The following is a 24,851-nucleotide window of genomic DNA, read 5'->3' as shown; positions in this document are numbered from 1 at the left end:
AATACTCCCTCTAGAGGCAGGGGACTCAGACAGGGCTGCTTTGCGTCCCCCGATCTGGGGCAGGGACAGTGGGCGGCCTGTCACCCGGGCAGGAGCCTCTCCGCGTGTGTCCCAGGGACCCATCTGCCTGCGAACTTCGGTCACCTGGCAGGAAGCTACGATGCCCAGACCTATGCTTAGCTGTGCAGCGCGGTGTACTGCGCGGACACGTTCCACACACACTTCAAGTAAGAGGGCGGCCTGAGTGGAAAGGTGAGAGTTTGGGCACCTGTGCAGACAAAGAAGGCGCCCTTTGGCTTGGGCCTAAAAGCTTGTGACACTCCACTGGGCCTGCCGGGCTCTGAGGGCCCTGCCCTGGGCCCCCTGCTCCCCTGCCCTTTGTTCAGTCACAGCAGAGATGGACACACCCACTCCCTCATTGAGGGCAGTGTTCCAACCTCCCTCAGCCCCGCCCCCTCTCCGCAGGTTACCATGGACTACAGAGGCTGCATTCTGAGGCCAGGGCGTTCCGAGAATGCCAAGGGCAGACATGATGACCTTAAATGATTTCCTGTTGTGTCAGTGTTGGTAAACTTTAGGAGCTAGGAAATGGTCCACTTGACAGAAATGTTCAAATTTACTGGCATTTCATATATTCTCTGCTCTAACATTGTCCTGACTCTTTCTGTATATTCTTTACTTATGTTTTGGTTTTCCTTAATCAAAGTGTGTCTTTTAAATCTTTTCAAAGAACATTCTTTGGACTTACTAAATCACCTGAATTTTATACGTTTTCTGTTGTATTAAGTTCTGCTCATATCTTTATTTATCTTTTCTCTATGTTCTCAGGGTTTATTGTTTTCATCTTCTGATGTCAATTAAAACACTTGGTTATTCATTTTAATAAATCTTTTTACTTATAAAGATTTGAACTTTTGAAGATTCCAGCTTACTTGTACGTGTCTAAGGGTCAGGTCCTCTCCATTGTTGCTGGCCTAAGGCTTAGTTCACCATACAGCAATGTATATATTGACCTATTTTCCCCTCGACTTTCTGTGATTCCCTACATCTCACCTTTCTTTGCAGACAAGCCATTTGAAATACCCTTAACTTATTTCACAGCCAATAAGTCTTTGAAATAATGTGTATTTTTTAGAGACATCTTCTTATATAATTAGGCAGAAAATCTGACCTGCCATAGTTTTCAAAACAGCATAATTTCACTCTTCTCAATGATTAATCTGTTGTATTACACAACCTTGGAGTATTTAGCTTTATCAATGACATGTCCTTGAAAAATGTTTTAGAGATCCTACCAGTCTTTGAAAACACCCTTGTGCCTTGTTTCAGTTCCAGTTTTATGTATATTTTCTGCCTTGCAGCCGATTATTCCTTCATCTGATGGATGGCCTTGGGAATCTAATTCTGGTATTGATGGTTTTGGCTGATTGTCTCGCCTTCTGGCTACTTTCTTCATTATTGTGTAAATTTAGATCATGAGCTCATGTTTAGCTAAACAGCTGACCTTGTAAGAGGCTTAGGTGTGAACGCTCGTAAGTTTCAGCAGAGAGTCGGCAAAGATTTATTTGTGTCCCTCCAATGAGTGGCCCGCAAGGACCCCGTTTCCTACAAGTGTTGGTCCAATACTCACTCTAGAGACAGGGGACTCAGACAGGGCTGCTTTGCGGCCCCCGATCTGGGGCAGGGGCAGTGGTCTGCCTGTGACCCGGGCAGGAGCCTCTCCGCGTGTGTCCCAGGAACCCATCTGCCTGCAAACTTCGGTCACCTGGCAGGAAGATACGATGACCAGACCTATGCTTAGCTGTGCAGCACGGTGTACTGTGCGGACAGGTTCCACACACACTTCAAGTAAGAGGGCGGCCTGAGTTGAAAGGTGAGAGTGTGGGCAGCTGTGCAGACAAAGAAGGCGCCCTTTGGCCTGGGCCTAAAAGCTTGTGACACTCCACTGGGGCTGCCAGGCTCTGAGGGCCCTGCCCTTGGCCCCCTGCTCCCCTGCCCTTTGTTCAGTCACAGCAGAGATGGCCACACCCACTCCCTCAGTGACGGCAGTGTTCCAACCTCCCTCAGCCCCGCCCCCTCTCCGCAGGTTACCATGGACTACAGAGGCTGCATTCTGAGGCCAGGGCGTTCCGAGAATGCCAAGGGTAGACATGATGACCTTAAATGATTTCCTCTTGTGTCAGTGTTGGTAAACTTTAGGAGCTAGGAAATGGTCCACTTGACAGAAATGTTCAAATTTACTGGCATTTCATATATTCTCTGCTCTAACATTGTCCTGACTCTTTCTGTATATTCTTTACTTATGTTTTGGTTTTCCTTAATCAAAGTGTGTCTTTTAAATCTTTTCAAAGAAGATTCTTTGGACTTACTAAATCACCTGAATTTTATACGTTTTCTGTTGTATTAAGTTCTGCTCATATCTTTATTTATCTTTTCTCTATGTTCTCAGGGTTTATTGTTTTCATCTTCTGATGTCAATTAAAACACTTGGTTATTGATTTTAATAAATCTTTTTACTTATAAAGATTTGAACTTTTGAAGATTCCAGCTTACTTGTACGTGTCTAAGGGTCAGGTCCTCTCCATTGTTGCTGGCCTAAGGCTTAGTTCACCATACAGCAATGTATATATTGACCTATTTTCCCCTCGACTTTCTGTGATTCCCTACATCTCACCTTTCTTTGCAGACAAGCCATTTGAAATACCCTTAACTTATTTCACAGCCAATAAGTCTTTGAAATAATGTGTATTTTTTAGAGAAATCTTCTTATATAATTAGGCAGAAAATCTGACCTGCCATAGTTTTCAAAACAGCATAATTTCACTCTTCTCAATGATTAATCTGTTGTATTACACAACCTTGGAGTATTTAGCTTTATCAATGACATGTCCTTGAAAAATGTTTGAGAGATCCTACCAGTCTTTGAAAACATCCTTGTGCCTTGTTTCAGTTCCAGTTTTATGTATATTTTCTGCCTTGCACCCGATTATTCCTACATCTGATGGATGGCCTTGGGAATCTAATTCTGGTATTGATGGTTTTGGCTGATTGTCTCCCCTTGTAGCTGCTTTCTTCATTACTGTGTAAATTTAGATCATGAGCTCATGTTTAGCTAAACAGCTGACCTTGTAAGAGGCTTAGGTGTGAACGCTCGTAAGTTTCAGCAGAGAGTCGGCAAAGATTTATTTGTGTCCCTCCAATGAGTGGCCCGAAAGGACCCCGTTTTCTACAAGTGTTGGTCCAATACTCCCTCTAGAGGCAGGGGACTCAGACAGGGCTGCTTTGCGTCCCCCGATCTGGGGCAGGGACAGTGGGCGGCCTGTCACCCGGGCAGGAGCCTCTCCGCGTGTGTCCCAGGGACCCATCTGCCTGCGAACTTCGGTCACCTGGCAGGAAGCTACGATGCCCAGACCTATGCTTAGCTGTGCAGCGCGGTGTACTGCGCGGACACGTTCCACACACACTTCAAGTAAGAGGGCGGCCTGAGTGGAAAGGTGAGAGTTTGGGCAGCTGTGCAGACAAAGAAGGCGCCCTATGGCCTGGGCCTAAAAGCTTGTGACACTCCACTGGGCCTGCCGGGCTCTGAGGGCCCTGCCCTGGGCCCCCTGCTCCCCTGCCCTTTGTTCAGTCACAGCAGAGATGGACACACCCACTCCCTCAGTGAGGGCAGTGTTCCAACCTCCCTCAGCCCCGCCCCCTCTCCGCAGGTTACCATGGACTACAGAGGCTGCATTCTGAGGCCAGGGCCTTCCGAGAATGCCAAGGGCAGACATGATGACCTTAAATGATTTCCTGTTGTGTCTGTGTTGGTAAACTTTAGGAGCTAGGAAATGGTCCACTTGACAGAAATGTTCAAATTTACTGGCATTTCATATATTCTCTGCTCTAACATTGTCCTGACTCTTTCTGTATATTCTTTACTTATGTTTTGGTTTTCCTTAATCAAAGTGTGTCTTTTAAATCTTTTCAAAGAACATTCTTTGGACTTACTAAATCACCTGAATTTTATACGTTTTCTGTTGTATTAAGTTCTGCTCATATCTTTATTTATCTTTTCTCTATGTTCTCAGGGTTTATTGTTTTCATCTTCTGATGTCAATTAAAACACTTGGTTATTGATTTTAATAAATCTTTTTACTTATAAAGATTTGAACTTTTGAAGATTCCAGCTTACTTGTACGTGTCTAAAGGTCAGGTCCTCTCCATTGTTGCTGGCCTAAGGCTTAGTTCACCATACAGCAATGTATATATTGACCTATTTTCCCCTCGACTTTCTGTGATTCCCTACATCTCACCTTTCTTTGCAGACAAGCCATTTGAAATACCCTTAACTTATTTCACAGCCAATAAGTCTTTGAAATAATGTGTATTTTTTAGAGAAATCTTCTTATATAATTAGGCAGAAAATCTGACCTGCCATAGTTTTCAAAACAGCATAATTTCACTCTTCTCAATGATTAATCTGTTGTATTACACAACCTTGGAGTATTTAGCTTTATCAATGACATGTCCTTGAAAAATGTTTGAGAGATCCTACCAGTCTTTGAAAACATCATTGTGCCTTGTTTCAGTTCCAGTTTTATGTATATTTTCTGCCTTGCACCTGATTATTCCTACATCTGATGGATGGCCTTGGGAATCTAATTCTGGTATTGATGGTTTTGGCTGATTGTCTCCCCTTGTAGCTGCTTTCTTCATTACTGTGTAAGTTTAGATCATGAGCTCATGTTTAGCTAAACAGCTGACCTTGTAAGAGGCTTAGGTGTGAACGCTCGTAAGTTTCAGCAGAGAGTCGGCAACGATTTTTTGGTGTCCCGCCAATGAGTGGCCCGGAAGGACCCCGTTTTTTACAAGTGTTGGTCCAATACTCCCTCTAGAGGCAGGGGACTCAGACAGGGTTGCTTTGCGTCCCCCAATCTGGGGCAGGGGCAGTGGTCGGCCTGTGACCCGGGCAGGAGCCTCTCCGCGTGTGTCCCAGGGACCCATCTGCCTGCAAACTTCGGTCACCTGACAGGAAGCTATGATGCCCAGACATATGCTTAGCTGTGCAGCACGGTGTACTGCGCGGACATGTTTTACACACACTTCAAGTAAGAGGGCGGCCTGAGTGGAAAGGTGAGAGTTTGGGCAGCTGTGCAGACAAAGAAGGCGCCCTTTGGCCTGGGCCTAAAAGCTTGTGACACTCCACTGGGCCTGCCGGGCCCTGAGGGCCCTGCCCTGGGCCCCCTGCTCCCCTGCCCTTTGTTCAGTCACAGCAGAGATGGCCACACCCACTCCCTCAGTGAGGGCAGTGTTCCAACCTCCCTCAGCCCCGCCCCCTCTCCGCAGGTTACCATGGACTACAGAGGCTGCATTCTGAGGCCAGGGCGTTCCGAGAATGCCAAGGGCAGGCATGATGACCTTAAATGATTTCTTCTTGTGTCAGTGTTGGTAAAGTTTTGGAGCTAGGAAATGGTCCACTTGACAGAAATGTTCAAATTTACTGGCATTTCATATATTCTCTGCTCTAACATTGTCCTGACTCTTTCTGTATATTCTTTACTTATGTTTTGGTTTTCCTTAATCAAAGTGTGTCTTTTAAATCTTTTCAAAGAAGATTCTTTGGACTTACTAAATCACCTGAATTTTATACGTTTTCTGTTGTATTAAGTTCTGCTCATATCTTTATTTATCTTTTCTCTATGTTCTCAGGGTTTATTGTTTTCATCTTCTGATGTCAATTAAAACACTTGGTTATTCATTTTAATAAATCTTTTTACTTATAAAGATTTGAACTTTTGAAGATTCCAGCTTACTTGTACGTGTCTAAGGGTCAGGTCCTCTCCATTGTTGCTGGCCTAAGGCTTAGTTCACCATACAGCAATGTATATATTGACCTATTTTCCCCTCGACTTTCTGTGATTCCCTACATCTCACCTTTCTTTGCAGACAAGCCATTTGAAATACCCTTAACTTATTTCACAGCCAATAAGTCTTTGAAATAATGTGTATTTTTTTAGAGAAATCTTCTTATATAATTAGGCAGAAAATCTGACCTGCCATAGTTTTCAAAACAGCATAATTTCACTCTTCTCAATGATTAATCTGTTGTATTACACAACCTTGGAGTATTTAGCTTTATCAATGACATGTCCTTGAAAAATGTTTTAGAGATCCTACCAGTCTTTGAAAACATCCTTGTGCCTTGTTTCAGTTCCAGTTTTATGTATATTTTCTGCCTTGCATCCGATTATTCCTACATCTGATGGATGGCCTTGGGAATCTAATTCTGGTATTGATGGTTTTGGCTGATTGTCTCCCCTTGTAGCTGCTTTCTTCATTATTGTGTAAATTTAGATCATGAGCTCAATTTTAGCTAAACAGCTGACCTTGTAAGAGGCTTAGGTGTGAACGCTCGTAAGTTTCAGCAGAAAGTCGGCAAAGATTTATTTGTGTCCCTCCAATGAGTGGCCCACAAGTACCCCGTTTTCTACAAGTGTTGATCCAATACTCCCTCTAGAGGCAGGGGACTCAGACAGGGCTGCTTTGCGGCTCCCGATCTGGGGCAGGGGCAGTGGGCGGCCTGTGACCCGGGAAGGAGCCTCTCCGCGTGTGTCCCAGGGACCCATCTGCCTGCGAACTTCGGTCACCTGGCAGGAAGCTACGATGCCCAGACGTATGCTTAGCTGTGCAGCGCGGTATACTGCACGGACACGTTCCACACACACTTCAAGTAAGAGGGCGGCCTGAGTGGAAAGGTGAGAGTTTGGGCAGCTGTGCAAACAAAGAAGACGCCCTTTGGCCTGGGCCTAAAAGCTGGTGACACTCCACTGGGCCTGCCGGGCTCTGAGGGCCCTGCCCTGGGCCCCCTGCTCCCCTGCCCTTTGTTCAGTCACAGCAGAGATGGCCACAACCACTCCCTCAGTGAGGGCAGTGTTCCAACCTCCCTCAGCCCCGCCCCATCTCCGCAGGTTACCATGGACTACAGAGGCTGCATTCTGAGGCCAGGGCGTTCCGAGAATGCGAAGGGCAGACATGATGACCTTAAATGATTTCCTCTTGTGTCAGTGTTGGTAAACTTTAGGAGCTAGGAAATGGTCCACTTGACAGAAATGTTCAAATTACTGGCATTTCATATATTGTCTGCTCTAACATTGTCCTGACTCTTTCTGTATAGTCTTTACTTATGTTTTGGTTTTCCTTAATCAAAGTGTGTCTTTTAAATCTTTTCAAAGAAGATTCTTTGGACTTACTAAATCACCTGAATTTTATACGTTTTCTGTTGTATTAAGTTCTGCTCATATCTTTATTTATCTTTTCTCTATGTTCTCAGGGTTTATTGTTTTCATCTTCTGATGTCAATTAAAACACTTGGTTATTCATTTTAATAAATCTTTTTACTTATAAAGATTTGAACTTTTGAAGATTCCAGCTTACGTGTACGTGTCTAAGGGTCAGGTCCTCTCCATTGTTGCTGGCCTAAGGCTTAGTTCACCATACAGCAATGTATATATTGACCTATTTTCCCCTCGACTTTCTGTGATTCCCTACATCTCACCTTTCTTTGCAGACAAGCCATTTGAAATACCCTTAACTTATTTCACAGCCAAGAAGTCTTTGAAATAATGTGTATTTTTTAGAGAAATCTTCTTATATAATTAGGCAGAAAATCTGACCTGCCATAGTTTTCAAAACAGCATAATTTCACCCTTCTCAATGATTAATCTGTTGTATTACACAACCTTGGAGTATTTAGCTTTATCAATGACATGTCCTTGAAAAATTTTTTAGAGATCATACCAGTCTTTGAAAACATCCTTGTGCCTTGTTTCAGTTCCAGTTTTATGTATATTTTCTGCCTTGCACCCGATTATTCCTTCATCTGATGGATGGCCTTGTGAATCTAATTCTGGTATTGATGGTTTTGGCTGATTGTCTCCCCTTGTAGCTGCTTTCTTCATTATTGTGTAAATTTAGATCATGAGCTCATGTTTAGCTAAACAGCTGACCTTGTAAGAGGCTTAGGTGTGAACACTCGTAAGTTTCAGCAGAGAGTCGGCAAAGATTTATTTGTGTCCCTCCAATGAGTGGCCCGCAAGGACCCCGTTTTCTACAAGTGTTGGTCCAATACTCCCTCTAGAGGCAGGGGACTCAGACAGGGCTGCTTTGCGTCCCCCGATCTGGGGCAGGTGCAGTGGGCGGCCTGTGACCCGGGCAGGAGCCTCTCCGCGTGTGTCCCAGGGACCCATCTGCCTGCAAACTTCGGTCACCTGACAGGAAGCTATGATGCCCAGACATATGCTTAGCTGTGCAGCACGGTGTACTGCGCGGACACGTTCCACACACACTTCAAGTAAGAGGGCGGCCTGAGTGGAAAGGTGAGAGTTTGGGCAGCTGTGCAGACAAAGAAGGCGCCCTTTGGCCTGGGCCTAAAAGCTTGTGACACTCCACTGGGCCTGCCGGGCTCTGAGGGCCCTGCCCTGGGCCCCCTGCTCCCCTGCCCTTTGTTCAGTCACAGCAGAGATGGCCACACCCACTCCCTCAGTGAGGGCTGTGTTCCAACCTCCCTCAGCCTCGCCCCATCTCCGCAGGTTACCATGGACTACAGAGGCTGCATTCTGAGGCCAGGGCGTTCCAAGAATGCCAAGGGCAGACATGATGACCTTAAATGATTTCCTCTTGTGTCAGTGTTGGTAAACTTTAGGAGCTAGGAAATGGTCCACTTGACAGAAATGTTCAAATTTTCTGGCATTTCATATATTGTCTGCTCTAACATTGTCCTGACTCTTTCTGTATAGTCTTTACTTATGTTTTGGTTTTCCTTAATCAAAGTGTGTCTTTTAAATATTTTCAAAGAAGATTCTTTGGACTTACTAAATCACCTGAATTTTATACGTTTTCTGTTGTATTAAGTTCTGCTCATATCTTTATTTATCTTTTTTCTATGTTCTCAGGGTTTATTGTTTTCATCTTCTGATGTCAATTAAAACACTTGGTTATTCATTTTAATAAATCTTTTTACTTATAAAGATTTGAACTTTTGAAGATTCCAGCTTACTTGTACGTGTCTAAGGGTCAGGTCCTCTCCATTGTTGCTGGCCTAAGGCTTAGTTCACCATACAGCAATGTATATATTGACCTATTTTCCCCTCGACTTTCTGTGATTCCCTACATCTCACCTTTCTTTGCAGACAAGCCATTTGAAATACCCTTAACTTATTTCACAGCCAATAAGTCTTTGAAATAATGTGTATTTTTTAGAGAAATCTTCTTATATAATTAGGCAGAAAATCTGACCTGCCATAGTTTTCAAAACAGCATAATTTCACTCTTCTCAATGATTAATCTGTTGTATTACACAACCTTGGAGTATTTAGCTTTATCAATGACATGTCCTTGAAAAATGTTTGAGAGATCCTACCAGTCTTTGAAAACATCCTTGTGCCTTGTTTCAGTTCCAGTTTTATGTATATTTTCTGCCTTGCACCCGATTATTCCTACATCTGATGGATGGCCTTGGGAATCTAATTCTGGTATTGATGGTTTTGGCTGATTGTCTCCCCTTGTAGCTGCTTTCTTCATTATTGTGTAAATTTAGATCATGAGCTCATGTTTAGCTAAACAGCTGACCTTGTAAGAGGCTTAGGTGTGAACGCTCGTAAGTTTCAGCAGAGAGTCGGCAACGATTTATTGGTGTCCCTCCAATGAGTGGCCCGCAAGGACCCCGTTTTCTACAAGTGTTGGTCCAATACTCCCTCTAGAGGCAGGGGACTCAGACAGGGCTGCTTTGCGGCCCACGATCTGGGGCAGGGGCAGTGGGCGGCCTGTGACCCGGGCAGGAGCCTCTCCGCGTGTGTCCCAGGGACTCATCTGCCTGCAAACTTCGGTCACCTGGCAGGAAGCTACGATGCCCAGACCTATGCTTAGCTGTGCAGCATGGTGTACAGCGCGGACACGTTCCACACACACTTCAAGTAAGAGGGCGGCCTGAGTGGAAAGGTGAGAGTTTGGGCAGCTGTGCAGACAAAGAAGGCGCCCTTTGGCCTGGGCCTAAAAGCTTGTGACACTCCACTGGGCCTGCCGGGCCCTGAGGGCCCTGCCCTGGGCCCCCTGCTCCCCTGCCCTTTGTTCAGTCACAGCAGAGATGGCCACACCCACTCCCTCAGTGAGGGCAGTGTTCCAACCTCCCTCAGCCCCGCCCCCTCTCCGCAGGTTACCATGGACTACAGAGGCTGCATTCTGAGGCCAGGGCGTTCCGAGAATGCGAAGGGCAGACATGATGACCTTAAATGATTTCCTCTTGTGTCAGTGTTGGTAAACTTTAGGAGCTAGGAAATGGTCCACTTGACAGAAATGTTCAAATTACTGGCATTTCATATATTGTCTGCTCTAACATTGTCCTGACTCTTTCTGTATAGTCTTTACTTATGTTTTGGTTTTCCTTAATCAAAGTGTGTCTTTTAAATCTTTTCAAAGAAGATTCTTTGGACTTACTAAATCACCTGAATTTTATACGTTTTCTGTTGTATTAAGTTCTGCTCATATCTTTATTTATCTTTTCTCTATGTTCTCAGGGTTTATTGTTTTCATCTTCTGATGTCAATTAAAACACTTGGTTATTCATTTTAATAAATCTTTTTACTTATAAAGATTTGAACTTTTGAAGATTCCAGCTTACGTGTACGTGTCTAAGGGTCAGGTCCTCTCCATTGTTGCTGGCCTAAGGCTTAGTTCACCATACAGCAATGTATATATTGACCTATTTTCCCCTCGACTTTCTGTGATTCCCTACATCTCACCTTTCTTTGCAGACAAGCCATTTGAAATACCCTTAACTTATTTCACAGCCAATAAGTCTTTGAAATAATGTGTATTTTTTAGAGAAATCTTCTTATATAATTAGGCAGAAAATCTGACCTGCCATAGTTTTCAAAACAGCATAATTTCACCCTTCTCAATGATTAATCTGTTGTATTACACAACCTTGGAGTATTTAGCTTTATCAATGACATGTCCTTGAAAAATTTTTTAGAGATCACACCAGTCTTTGAAAACATCCTTGTGCCTTGTTTCAGTTCCAGTTTTATGTATATTTTCTGCCTTGCACCCGATTATTCCTTCATCTGATGGATGGCCTTGTGAATCTAATTCTGGTATTGATGGTTTTGGCTGATTGTCTCCCCTTGTAGCTGCTTTCTTCATTATTGTGTAAATTTAGATCATGAGCTCATGTTTAGCTAAACAGCTGACCTTGTAAGAGGCTTAGGTGTGAACACTCGTAAGTTTCAGCAGAGAGTCGGCAAAGATTTATTTGTGTCCCTCCAATGAGTGGCCCGCAAGGACCCCGTTTTCTACAAGTGTTGGTCCAATACTCCCTCTAGAGGCAGGGGACTCAGACAGGGCTGCTTTGCGTCCCCCGATCTGGGGCAGGTGCAGTGGGCGGCCTGTGACCCGGGCAGGAGCCTCTCCGCGTGTGTCCCAGGGACCCATCTGCCTGCAAACTTCGGTCACCTGACAGGAAGCTATGATGCCCAGACATATGCTTAGCTGTGCAGCACGGTGTACTGCGCGGACACGTTCCACACACACTTCAAGTAAGAGGGCGGCCTGAGTGGAAAGGTGAGAGTTTGGGCAGCTGTGCAGACAAAGAAGGCGCCCTTTGGCCTGGGCCTAAAAGCTTGTGACACTCCACTGGGCCTGCCGGGCTCTGAGGGCCCTGCCCTGGGCCCCCTGCTCCCCTGCCCTTTGTTCAGTCACAGCAGAGATGGCCACACCCACTCCCTCAGTGAGGGCTGTGTTCCAACCTCCCTCAGCCTCGCCCCATCTCCGCAGGTTACCATGGACTACAGAGGCTGCATTCTGAGGCCAGGGCGTTCCAAGAATGCCAAGGGCAGACATGATGACCTTAAATGATTTCCTCTTGTGTCAGTGTTGGTAAACTTTAGGAGCTAGGAAATGGTCCACTTGACAGAAATGTTCAAATTTTCTGGCATTTCATATATTGTCTGCTCTAACATTGTCCTGACTCTTTCTGTATAGTCTTTACTTATGTTTTGGTTTTCCTTAATCAAAGTGTGTCTTTTAAATATTTTCAAAGAAGATTCTTTGGACTTACTAAATCACCTGAATTTTATACGTTTTCTGTTGTATTAAGTTCTGCTCATATCTTTATTTATCTTTTTTCTATGTTCTCAGGGTTTATTGTTTTCGTCTTCTGATGTCAATTAAAACACTTGGTTATTCATTTTAATAAATCTTTTTACTTATAAAGATTTGAACTTTTGAAGATTCCAGCTTACTTGTACGTGTCTAAGGGTCAGGTCCTCTCCATTGTTGCTGGCCTAAGGCTTAGTTCACCATACAGCAATGTATATATTGACCTATTTTCCCCTCGACTTTCTGTGATTCCCTACATCTCACCTTTCTTTGCAGACAAGCCATTTGAAATACCCTTAACTTATTTCACAGCCAATAAGTCTTTGAAATAATGTGTATTTTTTAGAGAAATCTTCTTATATAATTAGGCAGAAAATCTGACCTGCCATAGTTTTCAAAACAGCATAATTTCACTCTTCTCAATGATTAATCTGTTGTATTACACAACCTTGGAGTATTTAGCTTTATCAATGACATGTCCTTGAAAAATGTTTGAGAGATCCTACCAGTCTTTGAAAACATCCTTGTGCCTTGTTTCAGTTCCAGTTTTATGTATATTTTCTGCCTTGCACCCGATTATTCCTACATCTGATGGATGGCCTTGGGAATCTAATTCTGGTATTGATGGTTTTGGCTGATTGTCTCCCCTTGTAGCTGCTTTCTTCATTATTGTGTAAATTTAGATCATGAGCTCATGTTTAGCTAAACAGCTGACCTTGTAAGAGGCTTAGGTGTGAACGCTCGTAAGTTTCAGCAGAGAGTCGGCAACGATTTATTGGTGTCCCTCCAATGAGTGGCCCGCAAGGACTCCGTTTTCTACAAGTGTTGGTCCAATACTCCCTCTAGAGGCAGGGGACTCAGACAGGGCTGCTTTGCGGCCCACGATCTGGGGCAGGGGCAGTGGGCGGCCTGTGACCCGGGCAGGAGCCTCTCCGCGTGTGTCCCAGGGACTCATCTGCCTGCAAACTTCGGTCACCTGGCAGGAAGCTACGATGCCCAGACCTATGCTTAGCTGTGCAGCATGGTGTACAGCGCGGACACGTTCCACACACACTTCAAGTAAGAGGGCGGCCTGAGTGGAAAGGTGAGAGTTTGGGCAGCTGTGCAGTCAAAGAAGGCGCCCTTTGGCCTGGGCCTAAAAGCTTGTGACACTCCACTGGGCCTGCCGGGCCCTGAGGGCCCTGCCCTGGGCCCCCTGCTCCCCTGCCCTTTGTTCAGTCACAGCAGAGATGGCCACACCCACTCCCTCAGTGAGGGCAGTGTTCCAACCTCCCTCAGCCCCGCCCCCTCTCCGCAGGTTACCATGGACTACAGAGGCTGCATTCTGAGGCCAGGGCGTTCCGAGAATGCCAAGGGCAGACATGATGACCTTAAATGATTTCTTCTTGTGTCAGTGTTGGTAAAGTTTTGGAGCTAGGAAATGGTCCACTTGACAGAAATGTTCAAATTTACTGGCATTTCATATATTCTCTGCTCTAACATTGTCCTGACTCTTTCTGTATAGTCTTTACTTATGTTTTGGTTTTCCTTAATCATAGTGTGTCTTTTAAATCTTTTCAAAGAAGATTCTTTGGACTTACTAAATCACCTGAATTTTATACGTTTTCTGTTGTATTAAGTTCTGCTCATATCTTTATTTATCTTTTCTCTATGTTCTCAGGGTTTATTGTTTTCATCTTCTGATGTCAATTAAAACACTTGGTTATTCATTTTAATAAATCTTTTTACTTATAAAGATTTGAACTTTTGAAGATTCCAGCTTACTTGTACGTGTCTAAGGGTCAGGTCCTCTCCATTGTTGCTGGCCTAAGGCTTAGTTCACCATACAGCAATGTATATATTGACCTATTTTCCCCTCGACTTTCTGTGATTCCCTACATCTCACCTTTCTTTGCAGACAAGCCATTTGAAATACCCTTAACTTATTTCACAGCCAATAAGTCTTTGAAATAATGTGTATTTTTTAGAGAAATCTTCTTATATAATTAGGCAGAAAATCTGACCTGCCATAGTTTTCAAACAGCATAATTTCACTCTTCTCAATGATTAATCTGTTGTATTACACAACCTTGGAGTATTTAGCTTTATCAATGACATGTCCTTGAAAAATGTTTTAGAGATCCTACCAGTCTTTGAAAACATCCTTGTGCCTTGTTTCAGTTCCAGTTTTATGTATATTTTCTGCCTTGCATCCGATTATTCCTACATCTGATGGATGGCCTTGGGAATCTAATTCTGGTATTGATGGTTTTGGCTGATTGTGTCCCCTTGTAGCTGCTTTCTTCATTATTGTGTAAATTTAGATCATGAGCTCAATTTTAGCTAAACAGCTGACCTTGTAAGAGGCTTAGGTGTGAACGCTCGTAAGTTTCAGCAGAAAGTCGGCAAAGATTTATTTGTGTCCCTCCAATGAGTGGCCCACAAGTACCCCGTTTTCTACAAGTGTTGATCCAATACTCCCTCTAGAGGCAGGGGACTCAGACAGGGCTGCTTTGCGGCTCCCGATCTGGGGCAGGGGCAGTGGGCGGCCTGTGACCCGGGAAGGAGCCTCTCCGCGTGTGTCCCAGGGACCCATCTGCCTGCGAACTTCGGTCACCTGGCAGGAAGCTACGATGCCCAGACGTATGCTTAGCTGTGCAGCGCGGTATACTGCACGGACACGTTCCACACACACTTCAAGTAAGAGGGCGGCCTGAGTGGAAAGATGAGAGTTTGGGCAGCTGTGCAAACAAAGAAGACGCCCTTTGGCCTGGGCCTAAAAGCTGGTGACACTCCACTGGGCCTGCCGGGCTCTGAGGGCCCTGCCCTGGGCCCCCTGCTCCCCTGCCCTTTGTTCAGTCACAGCAGAGATGGCCACAACCACTCCCTCAGTGAGGGCAGTGTTCCAACCTCCCTCAGCCCCGCCCCATCTCCGCAGGTTACCATGGACTACAGAGGCTGCATTCTGAGGCCAGGGCGTTCCGAGAATGCGAAGGGCAGACATGATGACCTTAAATGATTTCCTTTTGTGTCAGTGTTGGTAAACTTTAGGAGCTAGGAAATGGTCCACTTGACAGAAATGTTCAAATTACTGGCATTTCATATATTGTCTGCTCTAACATTGTCCTGACTCTTTCTGTATAGTCTTTACTTATGTTTTGGTTTTCCTTAATCAAAGTGTGTCTTTTAAATCTTTTTAAAGAAGATTCTTTGGACTTACTAAATCACCTGAATTTTATACGTTTTCTGTTGTATTAAGTTCTGCTCATATCTTTATTTATCTTTTCTCTATGTTCTCAGGGTTTATTGTTTTCATCTTCTGATGTCAATTAAAACACTTGGTTATTCATTTTAATAAATCTTTTTACTTATAAAGATTTGAACTTTTGAAGATTCCAGCTTACGTGTACGTGTCTAAGGGTCAGGTCCTCTCCATTGTTGCTGGCCTAAGGCTTAGTTCACCATACAGCAATGTATATATTGACCTATTTTCCCCTCGACTTTCTGTGATTCCCTACATCTCACCTTTCTTTGCAGACAAGCCATTTGAAATACCCTTAACTTATTTCACAGCCAAGAAGTCTTTGAAATAATGTGTATTTTTTAGAGAAATCTTCTTATATAATTAGGCAGAAAATCTGACCTGCCATAGTTTTCAAAACAGCATAATTTCACCCTTCTCAATGATTAATCTGTTGTATTACACAACCTTGGAGTATTTAGCTTTATCAATGACATGTCCTTGAAAAATTTTTTAGAGATCATACCAGTCTTTGAAAACATCCTTGTGCCTTGTTTCAGTTCCAGTTTTATGTATATTTTCTGCCTTGCACCCGATTATTCCTTCATCTGATGGATGGCCTTGTGAATCTAATTCTGGTATTGATGGTTTTGGCTGATTGTCTCCCCTTGTAGCTGCTTTCTTCATTATTGTGTAAATTTAGATCATGAGCTCATGTTTAGCTAAACAGCTGACCTTGTAAGAGGCTTAGGTGTGAACACTCGTAAGTTTCAGCAGAGAGTCGGCAAAGATTTATTTGTGTCCCTCCAATGAGTGGCCCGCAAGGACCCCGTTTTCTACAAGTGTTGGTCCAATACTCCCTCTAGAGGCAGGGGACTCAGACAGGGCTGCTTTGCGTCCCCCGATCTGGGGCAGGTGCAGTGGGCGGCCTGTGACCCGGGCAGGAGCCTCTCCGCGTGTGTCCCAGGGACCCATCTGCCTGCAAACTTCGGTCACCTGACAGGAAGCTATGATGCCCAGACATATGCTTAGCTGTGCAGCACGGTGTACTGCGCGGACACGTTCCACACACACTTCAAGTAAGAGGGCGGCCTGAGTGGAAAGGTGAGAGTTTGGGCAGCTGTGCAGACAAAGAAGGCGCCCTTTGGCCTGGGCCTAAAAGCTTGTGACACTCCACTGGGCCTGCCGGGCTCTGAGGGCCCTGCCCTGGGCCCCCTGCTCCCCTGCCCTTTGTTCAGTCACAGCAGAGATGGCCACACCCACTCCCTCAGTGAGGGCTGTGTTCCAACCTCCCTCAGCCTCGCCCCATCTCCGCAGGTTACCATGGACTACAGAGGCTGCATTCTGAGGCCAGGGCGTTCCAAGAATGCCAAGGGCAGACATGATGACCTTAAATGATTTCCTCTTGTGTCAGTGTTGGTAAACTTTAGGAGCTAGGAAATGGTCCACTTGACAGAAATGTTCAAATTTTCTGGCATTTCATATATTGTCTGCTCTAACATTGTCCTGACTCTTTCTGTATAGTCTTTACTTATGTTTTGGTTTTCCTTAATCAAAGTGTGTCTTTTAAATATTTTCAAAGAAGATTCTTTGGACTTACTAAATCACCTGAATTTTATACGTTTTCTGTTGTATTAAGTTCTGCTCATATCTTTATTTATCTTTTTTCTATGTTCTCAGGGTTTATTGTTTTCATCTTCTGATGTCAATTAAAACACTTGGTTATTCATTTTAATAAATCTTTTTACTTATAAAGATTTGAACTTTTGAAGATTCCAGCTTACTTGTACGTGTCTAAGGGTCAGGTCCTCTCCATTGTTGCTGGCCTAAGGCTTAGTTCACCATACAGCAATGTATATATTGACCTATTTTCCCCTCGACTTTCTGTGATTCCCTACATCTCACCTTTCTTTGCAGACAAGCCATTTGAAATACCCTTAACTTATTTCACAGCCAATAAGTCTTTGAAATAATGTGTATTTTTTAGAGAAATCTTCTTATATAATTAGGCAGAAAATCTGACCTGCCATAGTTTTCAAAACAGCAAAATTTCACTCTTCTCAATGATTAATCTGTTGTATTACACAACCTTGGAGTATTTAGCTTTATCAATGACATGTCCTTGAAAAATGTTTGAGAGATCCTACCAGTCTTTGAAAACATCCTTGTGCCTTGTTTCAGTTCCAGTTTTATGTATATTTTCTGCCTTGCACCCGATTATTCCTACATCTGATGGATGGCCTTGGGAATCTAATTCTGGTATTGATGGTTTTGGCTGATTGTCTCCCCTTGTAGCTGCTTTCTTCATTATTGTGTAAATTTAGATCATGAGCTCATGTTTAGCTAAACAGCTGACCTTGTAAGAGGCTTAGGTGTGAACGCTCGTAAGTTTCAGCAGAGAGTCGGCAACGAATTATTGGTGTCCCTCCAATGAGTGGCCCGCAAGGACCCCGTTTTCTACAAGTGTTGGTCCAATACTCCCTCTAGAGGCAGGGGACTCAGACAGGGCTGCTTTGCGGCCCCCGATCTGGGGCAGGGGCAGTGGGCGGCCTGTGACCCGGGCAGGAGCCTCTCCGCGTGTGTCCCAGGGACTCATCTGCCTGCAAACTTCGGTCACCTGGCAGGAAGCTACGATGCCCAGACCTATGCTTAGCTGTGCAGCATGGTGTACAGCGCGGACACGTTCCACACACACTTCAAGTAAGAGGGCGGCCTGAGTGGAAAGGTGAGAGTTTGGGCAGCTGTGCAGACAAAGAAGGCGCCCTTTGGCCTGGGCCTAAAAGCTTGTGACACTCCACTGGGCCTGCCGGGCCCTGAGGGCCCTGCCCTGGGCCCCCTGCTCCCCTGCCCTTTGTTCAGTCACAGCAGAGATGGCCACACCCACTCCCTCAGTGAGGGCAGTGTTCCAACCTCCCTCAGCCCCGCCCCCTCTCTGCAGGTTACCATGGACTACAGAGGCTGCATTCTGAGGCCAGGGCGTTCCGAGAATGCCAAGGGCAGACATGATGACCTTAAATGATTTCTTCTTGTGTCAGTGTTGGTAAAGTTTTGGTGCTAGGAAATGGTCCACTTGACAGAAATGTTCAAATTTACTGGCATTTCATATATTCTCTGCTCTAACATTGTCCTGACTCTTTCTGTATATTCTTTACTTATGTTTTGGTTTTCCTTAATCAAAGTGTGTCTTTTAAATCTTTTCAAAGAAGATTCTTTGGACTTACTAAATCACCTGAATTTTATACGTTTTCTGTTGTATTAAGTTCTGCTCATATCTTTATTTATCTTTTCTCTATGTTCTCAGGGTTTATTGTTTTCATCTTCTGATGTCAATTAAAACACTTGGTTATTCATTTTAATAAATCTTTTTACTTATAAAGATTTGAACTTTTGAAGATTCCAGCTTACTTGTACGTGTCTAAGGGTCAGGTCCTCTCCATTGTTGCTGGCCTAAGGCTTAGTTCACCATACAGCAATGTATATATTGACCTATTTTCCCCTCGACTTTCTGTGATTCCCTACATCTCACCTTTCTTTGCAGACAAGCCATTTGAAATACCCTTAACTTATTTCACAGCCAATAAGTCTTTGAAATAATGTGTATTTTTTAGAGAAATCTTCTTATATAATTAGGCAGAAAATCTGACCTGCCATAGTTTTCAAAACAGCATAATTTCACTCTTCTCAATGATTAATCTGTTGTATTACACAACCTTGGAGTATTTAGCTTTATCAATGACATGTCCTTGAAAAATGTTTTAGAGATCCTACCAGTCTTTGAAAACATCCTTGTGCCTTGTTTCAGTTCCAGTTTTATGTATATTTTCTGCCTTGCATCCGATTATTCCTACATCTGATGGATGGCCTTGGGAATCTAATTCTGGTATTGATGGTTTTGGCTGATTGTCTCCCCTTGTAGCTGCTTTCTTCATTATTGTGTAAATTTAGATCATGAGCTCAATTTTAGCTAAACAGCTGACCTTGTAAGATGCTTAGGTGTGAACGCTCGTAAGTTTCAGCAGAAAGTCGGCAAAGATTTATTTGTGTCCCTCCAATGAGTGGCCCGCAATTACCCCGTTTTCTACAAGTGTTGATCCAATACTCCCTCTAGAGGCAGGGGACTCAGACAGGGCTGCTTTGCGGCTCCCGATCTGGGGCAGGGGCAGTGGGCGGCCTGTGACCCGGGAAGGAGCCTCTCCGCGTGTGTCCCAGGGACCCATCTGCCTGCGAACTTCGGTCACCTGGCAGGAAGCTACGATGCCCAGACGTATGCTTAGCTGTGCAGCGCGGTATACTGCACGGACACGTTCCACACACACTTCAAGTAAGAGGGCGGCCTGAGTGGAAAGGTGAGAGTTTGGGCAGCTGTGCAGACAAAGAAGACGCCCTTTGGCCTGGGCCTAAAAGCTGGTGACACTCCACTGGGCCTGCCGGGCTCTGAGGGCCCTGCCCTGGGCCCCCTGCTCCCCTGCCCTTTGTTCAGTCACAGCAGAGATGGCCACAACCACTCCCTCAGTGAGGGCAGTGTTCCAACCTCCCTCAGCCCCGCCCCATCTCCGCAGGTTACCATGGACTACAGAGGCTGCATTCTGAGGCCAGGGCGTTCCGAGAATGCCAAGGGCAGACATGATGACCTTAAATGATTTCCTCTTGTGTCAGTGTTGGTAAACTTTAGGAGCTAGGAAATGGTCCACTTGAGAGAAATGTTCAAATTACTGGCATTTCATATATTGTCTGCTCTAACATTGTCCTGACTCTTTCTGTATAGTCTTTACTTATGTTTTGGTTTTCCTTAATCAAAGTGTGTCTTTTAAATCTTTTCAAAGAAGATTCTTTGGACTTACTAAATCACCTGAATTTTATACGTTTTCTGTTGTATTAAGTTCTGCTCATATCTTTATTTATCTTTTCTCTATGTTCTCAGGGTTTATTGTTTTCATCTTCTGATGTCAATTAAAACACTTGGTTATTCATTTTAATAAATCTTTTTACTTATAAAGATTTGAACTTTTGAAGATTCCAGCTTACGTGTACGTGTCTAAGGGTCAGGTCCTCTCCATTGTTGCTGGCCTAAGGCTTAGTTCACCATACAGCAATGTATATATTGACCTATTTTCCCCTCGACTTTCTGTGATTCCCTACATCTCACCTTTCTTTGCAGACAAGCCATTTGAAATACCCTTAACTTATTTCACAGCCAATAAGTCTTTGAAATAATGTGTATTTTTTAGAGAAATCTTCTTATATAATTAGGCAGAAAATCTGACCTGCCATAGTTTTCAAAACAGCATAATTTCACCCTTCTCAATGATTAATCTGTTGTATTACACAACCTTGGAGTATTTAGCTTTATCAATGACATGTCCTTGAAAAATGTTTTAGAGATCATACCAGTCTTTGAAAACATCCTTGTGCCTTGTTTCAGTTCCAGTTTTATGTATATTTTCTGCCTTGCACCCGATTATTCCTTCATCTGATGGATGGCCTTGTGAATCTAATTCTGGAATTGATGGTTTTGGCTGATTGTCTCCCCTTGTAGCTGCTTTCTTCATTACTGTGTAAATTTAGATCATGAGCTCATGAATAGCTAAACAGCTGACCTTGTAAGAGGCTTAGGTGTGAACGCTCGTAAGTTTCAGCAGAGAGTCGGCAAAGATTTATTTGTGTCCCTCCAATGAGTGGCCCGCAAGGACCCCGTTTTCTACAAGTGTTGGTCCAATACTCCCTCTAGTGGCAGGGGACTCAGACAGGGCTAATTTGCGGCTCCCGATCTGGGGCAGGGGCAGTGGGCGGCCTGTGACCCCGGAAGGAGCCTCTCCGCGTGTGTCCCATGGACCCATCTGCCTGCGAACTTCGGTCACCTGGCAGGAAGCTACGATGCCCAGACCTATGCTTAGCTGTGCAGCGCGGTATACTGCACGGACACGTTCCACACACACTTCAAGTAAGAGGGCGGCCTGAGTGGAAAGGTGAGAGTTTGGGCAGCTGTGCAGACAAAGAAGGCGCCCTTTGGCCTGGGCCTAAAAGCTTGTGACACTCCACTGGGCCTGCCGGGCTCTGAGGGCCCTGCCCTGGGCCCCCTGCTCCCCTGCCCTTTATTCAGTCACAGCAGAGATGGCCACACCCACTCCCTCAGTGAGGGCAGTGTTCCAACCTCCCTCAGCCCCGCACCATCTCCGCAGGTTACCATGGACTACAGAGGCTGCATTCTGAGGCCAGGGCGTCCGAGAATGCCAAGGGCAGACATGATGACCTTAAATGATTTCCTCTTGTGTCAGTGTTGGTAAACTTTAGGAGCTAGGAAATGGTCCACTTGACAGAAATGTTCAAATTACTGGCATTTCATATATTGTCTGCTCTAACATTGTCCTGACTCTTTCTGTATAGTCTTTACTTATGTTTTGGTTTTCCTTAATCAAAGTGTGTCTTTTAAATCTTTTCAAAGAAGATTCTTTGGACTTATTAAATCACCTGAATTTTATACGTTTTCTGTTGTATTAAGTTCTGCTCATATCTTTATTTATCTTTTTTCTATGTTCTCAGGGTTTATTGTTTTCATCTTCTGATGTCAATTAAAACAGTTGGTTATTCATTTTAATAAATCTTTTTACTTATAAAGATTTGAACTTTTGAAGATTCCAGCTTACTTGTACGTGTCTAAGGGTCAGGTCCTCTCCATTGTTGCTGGCCTAAGGCTTAGTTCACCATACAGCAATGTATATATTGACCTATTTTCCCCTCGACTTTCTGTGATTCCCTACATCTCACCTTTCTTTGCAGACAAGCCATTTGAAATACCCTTAACTTATTTCACAGCCAATAAGTCTTTGAAATAATGTGTATTTTTTAGAGACATCTTCTTATATAATTAGGCAGAAAATCTGACCTGCCATAGTTTTCAAAACAGCATAATTTCACTCTTCTCAATGATTAATCTGTTGTATTACACAACCTTGGAGTATTTAGCTTTATCAATGACATGTCCTTGAAAAATGTTTTAGAGATCCTACCAGTCTTTGAAAACACCCTTGTGCCTTGTTTCAGTTCCAGTTTTATGTATATTTTCTGCCTTGCAGCCGATTATTCCTTCATCTGATGGATGGCCTTGGGAATCTAATTCTGGTATTGATGGTTTTGGCTGATTGTCTCGCCTTCTGGCTACTTTCTTCATTATTGTGTAAATTTAGATCATGAGCTCATGTTTAGCTAAACAGCTGACCTTGTAAGAGGCTTAGGTGTGAACGCTCGTAAGTTTCAGCAGAGAGTCGGCAAAGATTTATTTGTGTCCCTCCAATGAGTGGCCCGCAAGGACCCCGTTTCCTACAAGTGTTAGTCCAATACTCACTCTAGAGACAGGGGACTCAGACAGGGCTGCTTTGCGGCCCCCGATCTGGGGCAGGGGCAGTGGTCTGCCTGTGACCCGGGCAGGAGCCTCTCCGCGTGTGTCCCAGGAACCCATCTGCCTGCAAACTTCGGTCACCTGGCAGGAAGATACGATGACCAGACCTATGCTTAGCTGTGCAGCACGGTGTACTGTGCGGACAGGTTCCACACACACTTCAAGTAAGAGGGCGGCCTGAGTTGAAATGTGAGAGTGTGGGCAGCTGTGCAGACAAAGAAGGCGCCCTTTGGCCTGGGCCTAAAAGCTTGTGACACTCCACTGGGGCTGCCAGGCTCTGAGGGCCCTGCCCTTGGCCCCCTGCTCCCCTGCCCTTTGTTCAGTCACAGCAGAGATGGCCACACCCACTCCCTCAGTGACGGCAGTGTTCCAACCTCCCTCAGCCCCGCCCCCTCTCCGCAGGTTACCATGGACTACAGAGGCTGCATTCTGAGGCCAGGGCGTTCCGAGAATGCCAAGGGTAGACATGATGACCTTAAATGATTTCCTCTTGTGTCAGTGTTGGTAAACTTTAGGAGCTAGGAAATGGTCCACTTGACAGAAATGTTCAAATTTACTGGCATTTCATATATTCTCTGCTCTAACATTGTCCTGACTCTTTCTGTATATTCTTTACTTATGTTTTGGTTTTCCTTAATCAAAGTGTGTCTTTTAAATCTTTTCAAAGAAGATTCTTTGGACTTACTAAATCACCTGAATTTTATACGTTTTCTGTTGTATTAAGTTCTGCTCATATCTTTATTTATCTTTTCTCTATGTTCTCAGGGTTTATTGTTTTCATCTTCTGATGTCAATTAAAACACTTGGTTATTGATTTTAATAAATCTTTTTACTTATAAAGATTTGAACTTTTGAAGATTCCAGCTTACTTGTACGTGTCTAAGGGTCAGGTCCTCTCCATTGTTGCTGGCCTAAGGCTTAGTTCACCATACAGCAATGTATATATTGACCTATTTTCCCCTCGACTTTCTGTGATTCCCTACATCTCACCTTTCTTTGCAGACAAGCCATTTGAAATACCCTTAACTTATTTCACAGCCAATAAGTCTTTGAAATAATGTGTATTTTTTAGAGAAATCTTCTTATATAATTAGGCAGAAAATCTGACGTGCCATAGTTTTCAAAACAGCATAATTTCACTCTTCTCAATGATTAATCTGTTGTATTACACAACCTTGGAGTATTTAGCTTTATCAATGGCATATCCTTGAAAAATATTTTAGAGATCCTACCAGTCTTTGAAAACATCCTTGTGCCTTGTTTCAGTTCCAGTTTTATGTATATTTTCTGCCTTGCACCCGATTATTCCTACATCTGATGGATGGCCTTGGGAATCTAATTCTGGTATTGATGGTTTTGGCTGATTTTCTCCCCTTGTAGCTGCTTTCTTCATTACTGTGTAAATTTAGATCATGAGCTCATGTTTAGCTAAACAGCTGACCTTGTAAGAGGCTTAGGTGTGAACGCTCGTAAGTTTCAGCAGAGAGTCGGCAAAGATTTATTTGTGTCCCTCCAATGAGTGGCCCGAAAGGACCCCGTTTTCTACAAGTGTTGGTCCAATACTCCCTCTAGAGGCAGGGGACTCAGACAGGGCTGCTTTGCGTCCCCCGATCTGGGGCAGGGACAGTGGGCGGCCTGTCACCCGGGCAGGAGCCTCTCCGCGTGTGTCCCAGGGACCCATCTGCCTGCGAACTTCGGTCACCTGGCAGGAAGCTACGATGCCCAGACCTATGCTTAGCTGTGCAGCGCGGTGTACTGCGCGGACACGTTCCACACACACTTCAAGTAAGAGGGCGGCCTGAGTGGAAAGGTGAGAGTTTGGGCAGCTGTGCAGACAAAGAAGGCGCCCTATGGCCTGGGCCTAAAAGCTTGTGACACTCCACTGGGCCTGCCGGGCTCTGAGGGCCCTGCCCTGGGCCCCCTGCTCCCCTGCCCTTTGTTCAGTCACAGCAGAGATGGACACACCCACTCCCTGAGTGAGGGCAGTGTTCCAACCTCCCTCAGCCCCGCCCCCTCTCCGCAGGTTACCATGGACTACAGAGGCTGCATTCTGAGGCCAGGGCCTTCCGAGAATGCCAAGGGCAGACATGATGACCTTAA

The sequence above is a fragment of the Mesoplodon mirus genome (genome assembly GCF_964341445.2).
Source record: "Mesoplodon mirus genome assembly, chromosome: 1".
NCBI classification, from domain to species: Eukaryota; Metazoa; Chordata; class Mammalia; order Artiodactyla; family Ziphiidae; genus Mesoplodon; species Mesoplodon mirus.
Note: the sequence above shows the minus strand (reverse complement) of the source record.